The sequence below is a fragment of the Bombina bombina genome, chromosome 4 (assembly GCF_027579735.1).
Source record: "Bombina bombina isolate aBomBom1 chromosome 4, aBomBom1.pri, whole genome shotgun sequence".
NCBI classification, from domain to species: domain Eukaryota; kingdom Metazoa; phylum Chordata; class Amphibia; order Anura; family Bombinatoridae; genus Bombina; species Bombina bombina.
Genome location: NC_069502.1, coordinates 1,028,511,970 through 1,028,526,684, shown reverse-complemented (window position 1 = coordinate 1,028,526,684; position 14,715 = coordinate 1,028,511,970). Strand labels below are relative to the sequence as shown.

Here is a 14,715-nt window from a genome sequence, read left to right as displayed (position 1 = left end):
CTTTTTTTCCAGTCATGTGAGTGCTATTGAAAAGCATTGAGAAGCAGTGCATTTATTAAAATAGCCAGTAGGTGGAGCTGTCCGCTTGTGTTGCAGCAAAGCCAAGCAAGATGAAATTAATCAGTTTAACCAGACCTGAGCTATCGAGCAGATTTCAAAGGAACAAGATCTTCCTGTCTATAAATCAGTCTAGATTGGAATGCATAGAAAGAACTGTTTGCAGAAAAATGCAAGTGAAGTCTGTGTTGTGTGATTATTTTATTAGGTTTATAATGCTGTTTAGCACATGTTTTTTGTTCATTTAACTTAGTTTAATTATATATTCTGTGTTGTGTTATTATTTTATTAGGTTTATAATGCTGTTTAGCATTTAAAGTCTTCATTTTAAAGCTTTAAAAATAATGTATTAGGTTCCAGGCTCCTCTCAAAATTTTCATAAGTAACACCTATCTCCCTCACTTCCTATTGACTTACATTATAAACTGGGTTTCGATTTACAACCATTCCTTCTGGAACCTAACCCCGGCGTAAACTGAGGGCTACCTGTATTTCAAATTTGAAATGCACCATTGCACATTTCAATTTTCACCTTTCTATCCTTTTAATGTCCTTTAATGTATTATGAAGTTTGTAAGTATTTACTTAGTACATATGTTCAAAGAGGGACTAAAGTTTATCAAATTCTACCATCCACATATTCCTGTTATTACTGCTGATCCAAAAGAAGGCAACAAAAAACAAAAACAAATTAAAGCAATTTAAAAATGTGCCTCAAAGGGAAAAAATCATTTCAGAGTTAAACACCCTTTAATCAGACAAAAGTGCATTACAAACATACTTAATTTATGTCCTAGAAACCCCTACCTTGTGAAAAAAACACCAATTATCATAGCAACAACAACTCAAAACAAACCGTTAAATACATACATTCTATGCATCAAATTTAAATAAGTCAGTGTAAGGATCAAATCGATCTTTTAAAGATTTATCTCCCATCTTTAAAAGACCAATTTGATCCTTACACTGACTATAGCCCTTTGAATACACTTTTTTAATACTAGTTACAGATATTTTCTTGTACTTATATGCTTCACAATTTATAATAAGATTTGATGCATAGGAAGTATGTATTTAACTTTTCACCCCCCACAGGGGAGGGGTATCTAGTGTTGTAGATTTTTTTTTAGTTATGTTTATTTCCACTCTTCCTATATCATGTGACAGCCATCAGCCAATCGAAAATGCATATATGTATATCCTGTAAATTCCTGCACATGCTCAGTAGGAGCTGGTGACTCAAAAAGTGTAAATATAAAAAGACTGTGCACATTTTAATAATGGAAGTAAATTGGAAAATAGTTTAAAATTGCTTGCTCTAACTGAATTATGAAAGTTTAATTTTAACTTGAGTGTCTCTTTAAAGTACTGTACAGGAGCAAGCAATCTGCCACCGGACAGGGGTCGGTTAGTAAAGAAATAAATTGCCCTAGCAATGTAGAGCATCTTATTTTCCTATCTTATTATGATCATTTAAGTAACATCTTTGTAATTAACAGACTTTATTTAATTTTTTTCCCACTGAGATGTTTGAAAAATATAAAAATAATTTTATATATATATAATATATATATATATATATATATATATATACACACACACACACATATACTGTAAAAATACATTCATATTATTGCATCTGTTATCCACGAGAGGGAGTTTGTTAAGTGAGCAGAGCAATGAGAAAAATCAAATTTTGGAAATGAGCACAATATTGTTTTGAAGCTATTCTTAAACAAAAACATACCTAACTTCCTTTGCAGAAGCCTAACATTTAACATTTTTTTAACAGAGCCTTTAAAGTAGGGCTGAGCGATATGGGCAAAAATGATTTTGGACCCAAAAAAAAACGTGATCTTCTTATAAATTACTATAACACCTTAATTTTTCAATAATAAAATTAATTTAAGACTACAGAATCTTAATGTACATGTTTCTGAATCTCCAATACACTCTGGGAGCATAAAAAACAAAATTTATGCTTACCTGATAAATTCCTTTCTCCTGTAGTGTAGTCAGTCCACGGGTCATCCATTACTTATGGGATTATAACTCCTCCCTAACAGGAAGTGCAAGAGGATCACCCAAGCAGAGCTGCTATATAGCTCCTCCCCTCTACGTCATATCCAGTCATTCGACCGAAAACCGAGAAAGGAGAAACTATAGGGTGTAGTGGTGACTGGAGTATAATTTAAAATTTAGACCTGCCATAAAAAACAGGGCGGGCCGTGGACTGACTACACTACAGGAGAAAGGAATTTATCAGGTAAGCATAAATTTTGTTTTCTCCTGTTAAGTGTAGTCAGTCCACGGGTCATCCATTACTTATGGGATACCAATACCAAAGCTAAAAGTACACGGATGACGGGAGGGACAGGCAGGATCTTTATACGGAAGGAACCACTGCCTGAAGAACCTTTCTCCCAAAAACAGCCTCCGAAGAAGCAAAAGTGACAAATTTGTAAAATTTGGAAAAAGTGTGAAGTGAAGACCAAGTCGCAGCCTTGCAAATCTGTTCAACAGAGGCCTCATTTTTAAAGGCCCAAGTGGAAGCCACAGCTCTGGTAGAATAAGCTGTAATTCTTTCAGGAGGCTGCTGTCCAGCAGTCTCATAGGCTAAACGTATTATACTACGAAGCCAGAAGGAGAGAGAGGTAGCCGAAGCCTTTTGACCTCTCCTCTGTCCAGAATAAACGACAAACAGGGAAGAAGTTTGTCGAAAATCTTTAGTTGCCTGCAAATAAAATTTCAGGGCACGGACAACGTCCAAATTGTGCAGAAGTCGTTCCTTCTTTGAGGAAGGATTAGGACACAATGAAGGAACAACAATCTCTTGATTGATATTCCTGTTAGTGACTACCTTAGGTAAGAACCCAGGTTTAGTACGCAGAACTACCTTGTCTGAATGGAAAATCAGATAAGGAGAATCACAATGTAAGGCAGATAACTCAGAGACTCTTCGAGCCGAGGAAATAGCCATTAAAAACAGAACTTTCCAAGATAACAGTTTGATATCAATGGAATGAAGGGGTTCAAACGGAACACCCTGTAAAACGTTAAGAACTAAGTTTAAGCTCCATGGCGGAGCAACAGTTTTAAATACAGGCTTAATCCTGGCCAAAGCCTGACAAAAAGCCTGAACGTCTGGAACTTCTGACAGACGTCTGTGTAAAAGGATGGACAAAGCTGAGATCTGTCCCTTTAACGAACTAGCGGATAAACCCTTTTCTAAACCTTCTTGTAGAAAAGACAATCTCCTAGGAATCCTAACCTTACTCCATGAGTAACTCTTGGATTCGCACCAATGCAAGTATTTGCGCCATATTTTATGGTAAATTTTCCTGGTAACAGGCTTCCTAGCCTGTATTAAGGTATCAATCACTGACTCCGAGAATCCACGCTTTGATAGAATCAAGCGTTCAATCTCCATGCAGTCAGCCTCAGAGAAACTAGATTTGGATGTTTGAAAGGACCCTGCACCCGAAGGTCCTGTCTCAGAGGTAGAGACCATGGTGGACAGGACGACATGTCCACTAGGTCTGCATACCAGGTCCTGCGTGGCCACGCAGGCGCTATTAGAATCACCGATGCTCTCTCCTGTTTGATCCTGGCAATCAATCGAGGAAGCATCGGGAAGGGTGGAAACACATAAGCCATGTTGAAGACCCAAGGTGCTGTCAGAGCATCTATCAGAATCGCTCCCGGGTCTCTGGATCTGGATCCGTAACAAGGAAGTTTGGCGTTCTGGCGAGACGCCATGAGATCCAGATCTGGTTTGCCCCAACGCTGAAGTATTTGGGCAAAGATCTCCGGATGAAGTTCCCACTCCCCCGGATGAAAAGTCTGGCGACTTAGAAAATCCGCTTCCCAGTTCTCCACGCCTGGGATGTGGATCGCTGATAGGTGGCAAGAGTGAGACTCTGCCCAGTGAATTATCTTTGAGACTTCCATCATCGCTAGGGAACTCCTTGTCCCTCCTTATTCAAAATAAACGACAGCCAAGTGGAAAATAATGCCCATAAATTTTTCACCAAGTACCTCAGAGAGAAAAACGATTAACCTGCCAGTAAACGTTTTAAATATAAATATATGAAATGATAATAAAAGCCTGTTGCTAGTCGCTATCACTGCAGAAAGGCTAAAAGTTGTATGTATACAGTATTTTCTTAGTGAAGTGCCATTCCCCAGAAATACTTCAGTGCCAACATACATACATAACAGCCTGATACCAGTTGCTACTACTGCATTTAAGGCTGTACTTACATTTTATCGGTATTAGCAGTATTTTCTCAGTCAATTCCATTCCTTAGAAAATAATATACTGCAACATACCTCTTTGCAGGTGAACCCTGTCCGCTGTCCCCTGTTCTGAAGTTACCTCGCTCCTCAGAATGGCCGAGAACAGCAAATGGATCTTAGTTACGTCCGCTAAGATCATACACAAACTCAGGTAGATTCTTCTTCTAATGCTGCCTGAGAAAAAACAACACACTCCGTTTAAAATAACAAACTTTTGATTGAAGAAATAAAAACTAAGTTTTAATAACCACTGTCCTCTCACACATCCTATCTATTGGTTAGGTGCAAGAGAATGACTGGATATGACGTAGAGGGGAGGAGCTATATAGCAGCTCTGCTTGGGTGATCCTCTTGCACTTCCTGTTAGGGAGGAGTTATAATCCCATTAGTAATGGATGACCCGTGGACTGACTACACTTAACAGGAGAAATATAAACCACATACATGTGTGTGTGTGTATATATATATATATATATATATATACACACACACACATATATATATATATATATATATATATATATATATACACATACAATCACATACACAGTTACATACACATATATGAGTGTGTGTGTATGTATGTATATATATATATATATATATATATATACACACTGAAGGGAGGGTTCCAGCACACTTCTTTATACTGTGTCAGCAGCCAGGGGTGCTCTTCAAAGTATCAATATAGAAAAACAAGCAAGGGGAAGGCACTCACTGTTTAAAATGTAACTTTTTTGTTCACAGATTAACGTTTTCGGGGTTGCCCAAACTAACACATAACAAACTCACCCTTTTATGAAAAAACATAATTTATGTAAGAACTTACCTGATAAATTCATTTCTTTCATATTAGCAAGAGTCCATGAGCTAGTGACGTATGGGATATACATTCCTACCAGGAGGGGCAAAGTTTCCCAAACCTCAAAATGCCTACAAATACACCCCTCACCAAACCCACAAATCAGTTTAACGAATAGCCAAGAAGTGGGGTGATAAGAAAAAAGTGCGAAAGCATAAAAAATAAGGAATTGGAATAATTGTGCTTTATACAAAAAAAAATCATAACCACCACAAAAAGGGTGGGCCTCATGGACTCTTGCTAATATGAAAGAAATGAATTTATCAGGTAAGTTCTTACATTAATTATGTTTTCTTTCATGTAATTAGCAAGAGTCCATGAGCTAGTGACGTATGGGATAATGACTACCCAAGATGTGGATCTTTCCACACAAGAGTCACTAGAGAGGGATGGATAAAATAAAGACAGCCAATTCCGCTGAAAAATAATCCACACCCAAAATAAAGTTTAAATTTTATAATGAAAAAAACTGAAAACATAAGCAGAAGATTCAAACTGAAACAGCTGCCTGAAGTACTTTTCTACCAAAAACAGCTTCAGAAGAAGAAAACACATCAAAATGGTAGAATTTAGTAAAAGTATGCAAAGAAGACCAAGTTGCTGCTTTGCAAATCTGATCAACCGAAGCTTCATTCCTAAACGCCCAGGAAGTAGAAACTAACCTAGTAGAATGAGCTGTAATCCTTTGAGGCGGAGTTTTACCCGACTCGACATAAGCATGATGAATTAAAGATTTCAACCAAGATGCCAAAGAAATGGCAGAGGCCTTCTGACCTTTCCTAGAACCGGAAAAGATAACAAATAGACTAGAAGTCTTTCGGAAATTCTTAGTAGCTTCAACATAATATTTCAAAGCTCTAACTACATCCAAAGAATGCAGTGATTTCTCCTTAGAATTCTTAGGATTAGGACATAAAGAAGGAACCACAATTTCTCTACTAATGTTGTTGGAATTCACAACCTTAGGTAAAAATTCAAAAGAAGTTCGCAACACCGCCTTATCCTGATGAAAAATCAGAAAAGGAGACTCACAAGAAAGAGCAGATAATTCAGAAACTCTTCTGGCAGAAGAGATGGCCAAAAGGAACAAAACTTTCCAAGAAAGTAATTTAATGTCCAATGAATGCATAGGTTCAAACGGAGGAGCTTGAAGAGCCCCCAGAACCAAATTCAAACTCCAAGGAGGAGAAATTGACTTAATGACAGGTTTTATACGAACCAAAGCTTGTACAAAACAATGAATATCAGGAAGATTAGCAATCTTTCTGTGAAAAAGAACAGAAAGAGCAGAGATTTGTCCTTTCAAGGAACTTGCAGACAAACCTTTCTCCAAACCATCCTGAAGAAACTGTAAAATTCTCGGAATTCTAAAAGAATGCCAGGAAAAATGAGGAGAAAGACACCAAGAAATATAAGTCTTCCAGACTCTATAATATATCTCCCTAGATACAGATTTACGAGCCTGTAACATAGTATTAATCACAGAGTCAGAGAAACCTCTTTGACTAAGAATCAAGCGTTCAATCTCCATACCTTTAAATTTAAGGATTTGAGATCCTGATGGAAAAAAAAACCTTGTGACAGAAGGTCTGGTCTTAACGGAAGAGTCCACGGTTGGCAAGAGGCCATCCGGACAAGATCCGCATACCAAAACCTGTGAGGCCATGCTGGAGCTACCAGCAGAACAAACGACCATTCCTTCAGAATCTTGGAGATCACTCTTGGAAGAAGAACTAGAGGCGGAAAGATATAAGCAGGATGATACTTCCAAGGAAGTGACAATGCATCCACTGCTTCCGCTTGAGGATCCCTGGATCTGGACAGATACCTGGGAAGTTTCTTGTTTAGATGAGAGGCCATCAGATCTATTTCTGGAAGTCCCCACATTTGGACAATCTGAAGAAATACCTCTGGGTGAAGAGACCATTCGCCCGGATGCAACGTTTGGCGACTGAAATAATCCGCTTCCCAATTGTCTATACCTGGGATATGAACCGCAGAAATTAGACAGGAGCTGGATTCCGCCCAAACCAGAATTCGAGATACTTCTTTCATAGCCAGAGGGCTGTGAGTCCCTCCTTGATGATTGATGTATGCCACAGATGTGACATTGTCTGTCTGAAAACAAATGAACGATTCTCTCTTTAGAAGAGGCCAAGACTGAAGAGCTCTGAAAATTGCACGGAGTTCCAAAATATTGATCGGTAATCTCACCTCCTGAGATTCCCAAACCCCTTGTGCCGTCAGAGACCCCCACACAGCTCCCCAACCTGTAAGACTTGTATCTGTTGAGATTACAGTCCAGGTCGGAAGAACAAAAGAAGCCCCCTGAACTAAACGATGGTGATCTGTCCACCACGTCAGAGAGTGTCGTACAATCGGTTTTAAAGATATTAATTGAGAAATCTTTGTGTAATCCCTGCACCACTGGTTCAGCATACAGAGCTGAAGAGGTCGCATGTGAAAAACGAGCAAAGGGGATCGCGTCCGATGCAGCAGTCATAAGACCTAGAATTTCCATGCATAAGGCTACCGAAGGGAATGATTGTGACTGAAGGTTTCGACAAGCTGATATCAATTTTAGACGTCTCTTGTTTGTCAAAGATAGAGTCATGGACACTGAATCTATCTGGAAACCCAAAAAGGTTACCTTTGTCTGAGGAATCAATGAACTTTTTAGTAAATTGATCCTCCAACCATGATCTTGAAGAAACAACACAAGTCGATTCGTATGAGATTCTGCTAAATGTGAAGACTGAGCAAGTACCAAGATATCGTCCAAATAAGGAAATACCACAATACCCTGTTCTCTGATTACAGACAGAAGGGCACCGAGAACCTTTGTAAAAATTCTTGGAGCTGTTTCTAGGCCAAACGGCAGAGCCACAAACTGGTAATGCTTGTCTAGGAACGAGAATCTCAGAAACTGATAATGATCTGGATGAATCGGAATATGCAGATATGCATCCTGTAAATCTATTGTAGACATATAATGCCCTTGCTGAACAAAAGGCAGGATAGTCCTTACAGTTACCATTTTGAATGTTGGTATCCTTACATAACGATTCAATATTTTTAGATCCAGAACTGGTCTGAAGGAATTCTCCTTCTTTGGTACAATGAAGAGATTTGAATAAAACCCCAGCCCCTGTTCCGGAACTGGAACTGGCATAATTACTCCAGCCAACTCTAGATCTGAAACACATTTCAGAAATGCTTGAGCCTTCGCTGGATTTACTGGGACACGGGAAAGAAAAAATCTCTTTGCTGGAGGTCTTATCTTGAAACCAATTCTGTACCCTTCTGAAACAATGTTCTGAATCCAAAGATTGTGAACGGAATTGATCCAAATTTCTTTGAAAAAACGTAATCTGCCCCCTACCAGCTGGGCTGGAATGAGGGCCGCACCTTCATGTGGACTTGGGAGCTGGCTTTGGTTTTCTAAAAGGCTTGGATTTATTCCAGACTGGAGATGGTTTCCAAACTGATACCGCTCCTGAGGATGAAGGATCAGGCTTTTGTTCCTTGTTGTGACGAAAGGAACGAAAACGATTATTAGACCTGAATTTACCTTTAGACTTTTTATCCTGTGGTAAAAAAGTTCCTTTCCCTCCAGTAACAGTTGAGATAATAGAATGCAACTGAGAAACAAATAATTTATTACCCTGGAAAGAAAGGGAAAAGCAGAGTAGACTTAGAAGACATATCAGCATTCCAAGTTTTAAGCCATAAAGGTCTTCTAGCTAAAATAGCTAGAGACATATACCTGACATCAACTCTAATGATATCAAAGATGGCATCACAAATAAAATTATTAGCATGTTGAAGAATAATAATAATGCTATGAGAATTATGATCTGTTACTTATTGCGCTAAAGCTTCCAACCAAAAAGTTGAAGCTGCAGCAACATCCGCCAAAGATATAGCAGGTCTAAGAAGATTACCTGAACACAAGTAAGCTTTTCTTAGAAAGGATTAAATTTTCCTATCTAAAGGATCCTTAAAGGAAGTACCATCTGCCGTAGGAATGGTAGTACGCTTAGCAAGAGTAGAGACAGCCCCATCAACCTTAGGGATTTTGTCCCAAAATTCTAATCTGTCAGATGGCACAGGATATAATTGCTTAAAACGTTTAGAAGGAGTAAAAGAATTACCCAAATTATTCCATTCCCTGGAAATTACTTCAGAAATAGCACCAGGAACAGGAAAAACTTCTGGAATAACTACAGGAGATTTAAAAACCTTATCTAAACGTTTATATTTAGTATCAAGAGGACTAGAATCCTCAATTTCTAATGCAATTAGGACTTCTTTAAGTAAAGAACGAATAAATTCCATTTTAAATAAATATGAAGATTTATCAGCATCAACCTCTGAGACAGAATCCTCTGAACCAGAAGAGCCATTATCAGAATCAGAATGATGATGTTCATTTAAAAATTCATCTGAAAAATGAGAAGTTTTAAAAGACTTTTTACGTTTACTAGAAGGAGGAATAACAGACATAGCCTATGTTATCAGGAACACTCTGAGTATTAGATGTTGATGGAACAGCAACAGGTAATGTAACTTTACTAAAGGAAATATTATCTGCATTAACAAGTTTGTCATGACATTCAATACAAACAACAGCTGGAGGAACAGCTACCAAAAGTTTACAGCAGATACACTTAGCTTTGGTAGCTCCAGCACCAGGCAGCGATTTTCCAGAAGTATCTTCTGACTCAGCTTTAACATCGGACATCTTGCAATATGTAATAGAAAAAACAACATATAAAGCAAAATTGATCAAATTCCTTAAATGACAGTTTCAGGAATGGGAAAAAATGCCAGTGAACAAGCTTCTAGCAACCAGAAGCAATAAAAAATGAGACTTAAATAATGTGGAGACAAAAGTGACGCCCATATTTTTTTAGCGCCAAATAAGACGCCCACATTATTTGGCGCCTAAATGCTTTTGGCGCCAAAAATGACGCCACATCCGGAACGCCGACATTTTTGGTGCAAAAGAACGTAAAAAATGACGCAACTTCCGGCGACACGTATGACGCCGGAAACTGGAAAAAAAATTTGCGCCAAAAAAGTCCGTGCCAAGAATGACGCAATAAAATGAAGCATTTTCAGCCCCCGCGAGCCTAACAGCCCACAGGGAAAAGTCAAATTTTTAAGGTAAGAAAAAAATTGTTTTATTCAAATGCATTATCCCAAATATGAAACTGACCGTCTGAAAATAAGGAATGTTGAACATCCTGAGTCAAGGCAAATAAATGTTTGAATACATATATTTAGAATTTTATAAAAAAGTGCCCAACCATAGCTTAGAGTGTCACAGAAAATAAGACTTACTTACCCCAGGACACTCATCTACATGTTGTAGAAAGCCAAACCAGTACTGAAACGAAAATCAGCAGAGGTAATGGTATATATATAAGAGTATATCGTCGATCTGAAAAGGGAGGTAAGAGATGAATCTCTACGACCGATAACAGAGAACCTATGAAATAGACCCCGTAGAAGGAGATCATTGAATTCAAATAGGCAATACTCTCCTCACATCCCTCTGACATTCACTGCACGCTGAGAGGAAAACCGGGCTCCAACCTGCTGCGGAGCGCATATCAACGTAGAATCTAAGACAAACTTACTTCACCACCTCCATAGGAGGCAAAGTTTGTAAAACTGATTTGTGGGTGTGGTGAGGGGTGTATTTGTAGGCATTTTGAGGTTTGGGAAACTTTGCCCCTCCTGGTAGGAATGTATATCCCATACGTCACTAGCTCATGGACTCTTGCTAATTACATGAAAGAAACCACATCACCGCATAATTGCTGACAGCTGTTCTCCCAATGCGTGCAGCACACACAACTGCGCATGCGTGGACACATTACGGCGCCCAGCAGAGAGCAAAATTAAACAATTGTCAATCCCATCACCATAGTAACATGACACCACCGTGTCCTATTCACCTAAAATAGCAATCGCACAGAGCCATAGTCTCATATAACTAGCTATCCAAGTCGGCACACAAATAGCAACACACTGTATATCATAACATAAGGCCAGGTATGTCCATTCTCATTTGCTTTGTCGAGCAGAACTACTGTTGCCTAGCAACCACAAAACATTAACCGGGGCCAGCCAATGACTAATAAACACACACCCACTTCTTCTCAACGTATCGCTTACAACACCTGCCCACAGATAAACACCCTACCTACGATCAATAACACAGCACTAACACTCAAATAAACAACATCCATTCAACAACTTAAAAAAAAAAAAACTATATCGCTATACACACACACACACAACTAGCTAAATGCAACAAACATCAAACCAACACTCCTACACCGTCATCACAAGCTCATCACGTAATTCCATGAAGAGAAACAACATAAAACCTCGTATCAATACTCCAACCATACTAACTAAGCCATACTATACTGTAGTAAAAAGCAATACTAATTATGTAAAATCGGCACTAGTGCACAAACCTTCAACACCTTGTGTTTCCTCCCTTAGGATCTAACAGACATCGGACATTGTGAACCAGGCAAATGTACCCCTGTCAAAACGTAATGCACAACCACTATATAAGATAACCAAGTCAATCCTAAATATCCTTACCCACACAAAAGCCACCAACCACTTCTCATACAAAATAACCATCACGCACAACATACATACAATGCCACACATTTAAAACGATGTTGCCACCAAGTCTCACTCATGACTCTCAAATCCATACATTTTTGTGACTAACATATGTATGGTTGATTGGGTTGGATTTGTATGTTTGATGGGAGAAGTGGAATTGGTAAGTGACTGTGATGGATTATTTTTGGTTATTGGTATGTTTGGTGGTGGTTGGGGCATTATAGCCTAAGTATGTGGTTAGGGTTGGTGCTGGTTGCGTGTTTGGAAGTGAGTGAGGCGGATTGGTAGAATTGATATGGTAATTATTTGGTGTTTGTTATTGATGGTTTGTTTAAGATGGGATATGAGAGGTGGATGTGTAAGGTGATGGTTAACTCACAGTAGGGTTATACAATGGCGGTTTTATTTTGTGTGTATGTTGTTAATATCAGGAGTGTTCTGAATTGTTTTAGTGAGTGTTATGGATGGTAGTTTTTGTATACATGGTTGAGTAAGTATGAGACTGAGATGGGGGTAGATGGAGTTGTGAGGGAGAGTATGTTTGTATGAATGTGTTTTAGTTTGCATATCTGTTAGTGTATGAATAGGGTGTATTGAAAAGGGTGTACGAGTACCTGGGAATGATTTTATATTGTGAATTGGTATGATTATTTGTCTGGTTGATTTGAGAGTCATGAGTGAGACTTGGTGGCAACATCGTTTTAAATGTGTGGCATTGTATATGTATGTTGTGCGTGATGGTTATTGTGTATGAGAAGTGGTTGGTGGCTTTTGTGTGGGTAAGGATATTTAGGATTGACTTGGTTATCTTATATAGTGGTTGTGCATTACGTTTTGACAGGGGTACATTTGCCTGGTTCACAATGTCCGATGCCTGTTAGATCCTAAGGGAGGAAACACAAGGTGTTGAAGGTTTGTGCACTAGTGCCGATTTTACATAATTAGTATTGCTTTTTACTACAGTATAGTATGGTTTAGTTAGTATGGTTGGAGTATTGATACGAGGTTTTATGTTGTTTTTCTTCGTGGAATTACGTGATGAGCTTGTGATGACGGTGTAGGAGTGTTGGTTTGATGTTTGTTGCATTTAGCTAGTTGTGTGTGTGTATAGCGATATAGTTTTTTTTTTTAAGTTGTTGAATGGATGTTGTTTATTTGAGTGTAAGTGCTGTGTTATTGATCGTAGGTAGGGTGTTTATCTGTGGGCAGGTGTTGTGAGCGATACGTTGAGAAGAAGTGGGTGTGTGTTTATTAGTCATTGGCTGGCCCCGGTTAATGTTTTGTGGTTGCTAGGCAACAGTAGTTCTGCTCGACAAAGCAAATGAGAATGGACATACCTGGCCTTATGTTATGATATACAGTGTGTTGCTATTTGTGTGCCAACTTGGATAGCTAGTTATATGAGACTATGGCTCTGTGCGATTGCTATTTTAGGTGAATAGGACACGGTGGTGTCATGTTATTATGCTGATGGGATTAACAATTGTTTAATTTTGCTCTCTGCTGGGCCCCGTAATGTGTCCACGCATGCGCAGTTGTGTGTGCTGGACGCATTGGGAGAACAGCTGTCAGCAATTATGCGGTGATGAGGTTTTTCATAAAAGGGTGAGTTTGTTATGTGTTCGTTTGGTCTGAGGACGGGGGCAACCCTGAAAATGTTAATCTGTGAATAAAAAAGTTACATTTTAAATGGTGAGTGCCTTCCCCTTGCTTGTTTATATATATATATATATATAAAAATAAAATATTTTTTTTTATTTATTTTTTTAAACATTTTATCTTGACTGAAAATGAGCCCTGCTCTTTTCCAGGAATCCAATAATGCCATATAGCAGTAGTGGTGGGGGGCTGCTCCTTTCAGAAATGCTGTGCCTTGCTGATATCAAATACATTGTAGATGCAGCTAACCCAGCAGCTAGCTAGCAGAGGGGACTGCAGTTTTAGCCTTTTTGGCAGCTGTAGGGTTAACTGCATCTGCTATGTATTTGAGCCGTTTCTCAGAGAGCAGGAGATTGTGTGGGAGGTTCCATAATGATTACATACCCTAAGTTTCAGACTGCAGACGTACCTAAGGGAAATATAAGTAAGTGGCTTTCCCTCCTCTTCACTCTCCTGCATGGGCTCTGCTTTTAGACTTCTATAGATTGATCGGCTGCTACTGAGATCACAAACAGAAAGTGAAAGTAAAACAGCCATTTTACAATTGTGTGCTAAAAGCAACCACTAGATGGAGCTGGCTCAGTGTGCTTAGAGGAATGTGGCTACACCTCACTGACGAGGCCCAATGAAGGCCGAAACGATCCTCTGGGGTTGCTGTGTTCCTTGTTCAGAGAAGAATTGCCTGGTATTTCGGTGCTGGACTGACCGTAATAGGCGGGATCAGACTGATATACTACAGGAAAGTTTTACTCTGTGAAAAGCACTGCTGGGCTAAAAGAAGTTGCACCCAGGTGGTAAATCGCCATAGAACAGGCTAACAATGGTGTTGAGCTGGATGTTCGTTCCTGTGAGTGCATTTCTCTCTGTATGTATTTAGTCTCCCTAAGGGAAAAAGGGGCAACCAGACGTGGACTCCTTGCTCAGTGTGCTTAGAGGAATGTGGCTACACCTCACTGACGAGGCCCAATGAAGGCCGAAACGATCGTCTGGGGTTGCTGTGTTCCTTGTTCAGAGAAGAATTGCATGGTATTTCGGTGCTGGACTGACCGTAATAGGCGGGATCAGACTGATATACTACAGGAAAGTTTAACTCTGTGAAAAGCATTGCTGGGCTAAAAGAAGTTGCACCCAGGTGGTAATTCGCCATAGAACAGGCTAACAATGGTATTGAGCTGGATGTT

The 14,715-nt window shown here is 39.1% G+C and overlaps 1 protein-coding gene across 3 annotated transcripts in view; it reads right to left on the bottom strand.

Annotated features, from left to right (window-relative positions):
- Positions 1 to 14,715, bottom strand: part of TASP1 (taspase 1) — a 680,735-nt gene that overhangs the window by 286,420 nt on the left and 379,600 nt on the right. The gene's annotated exons all lie outside the window — the stretch shown is intronic.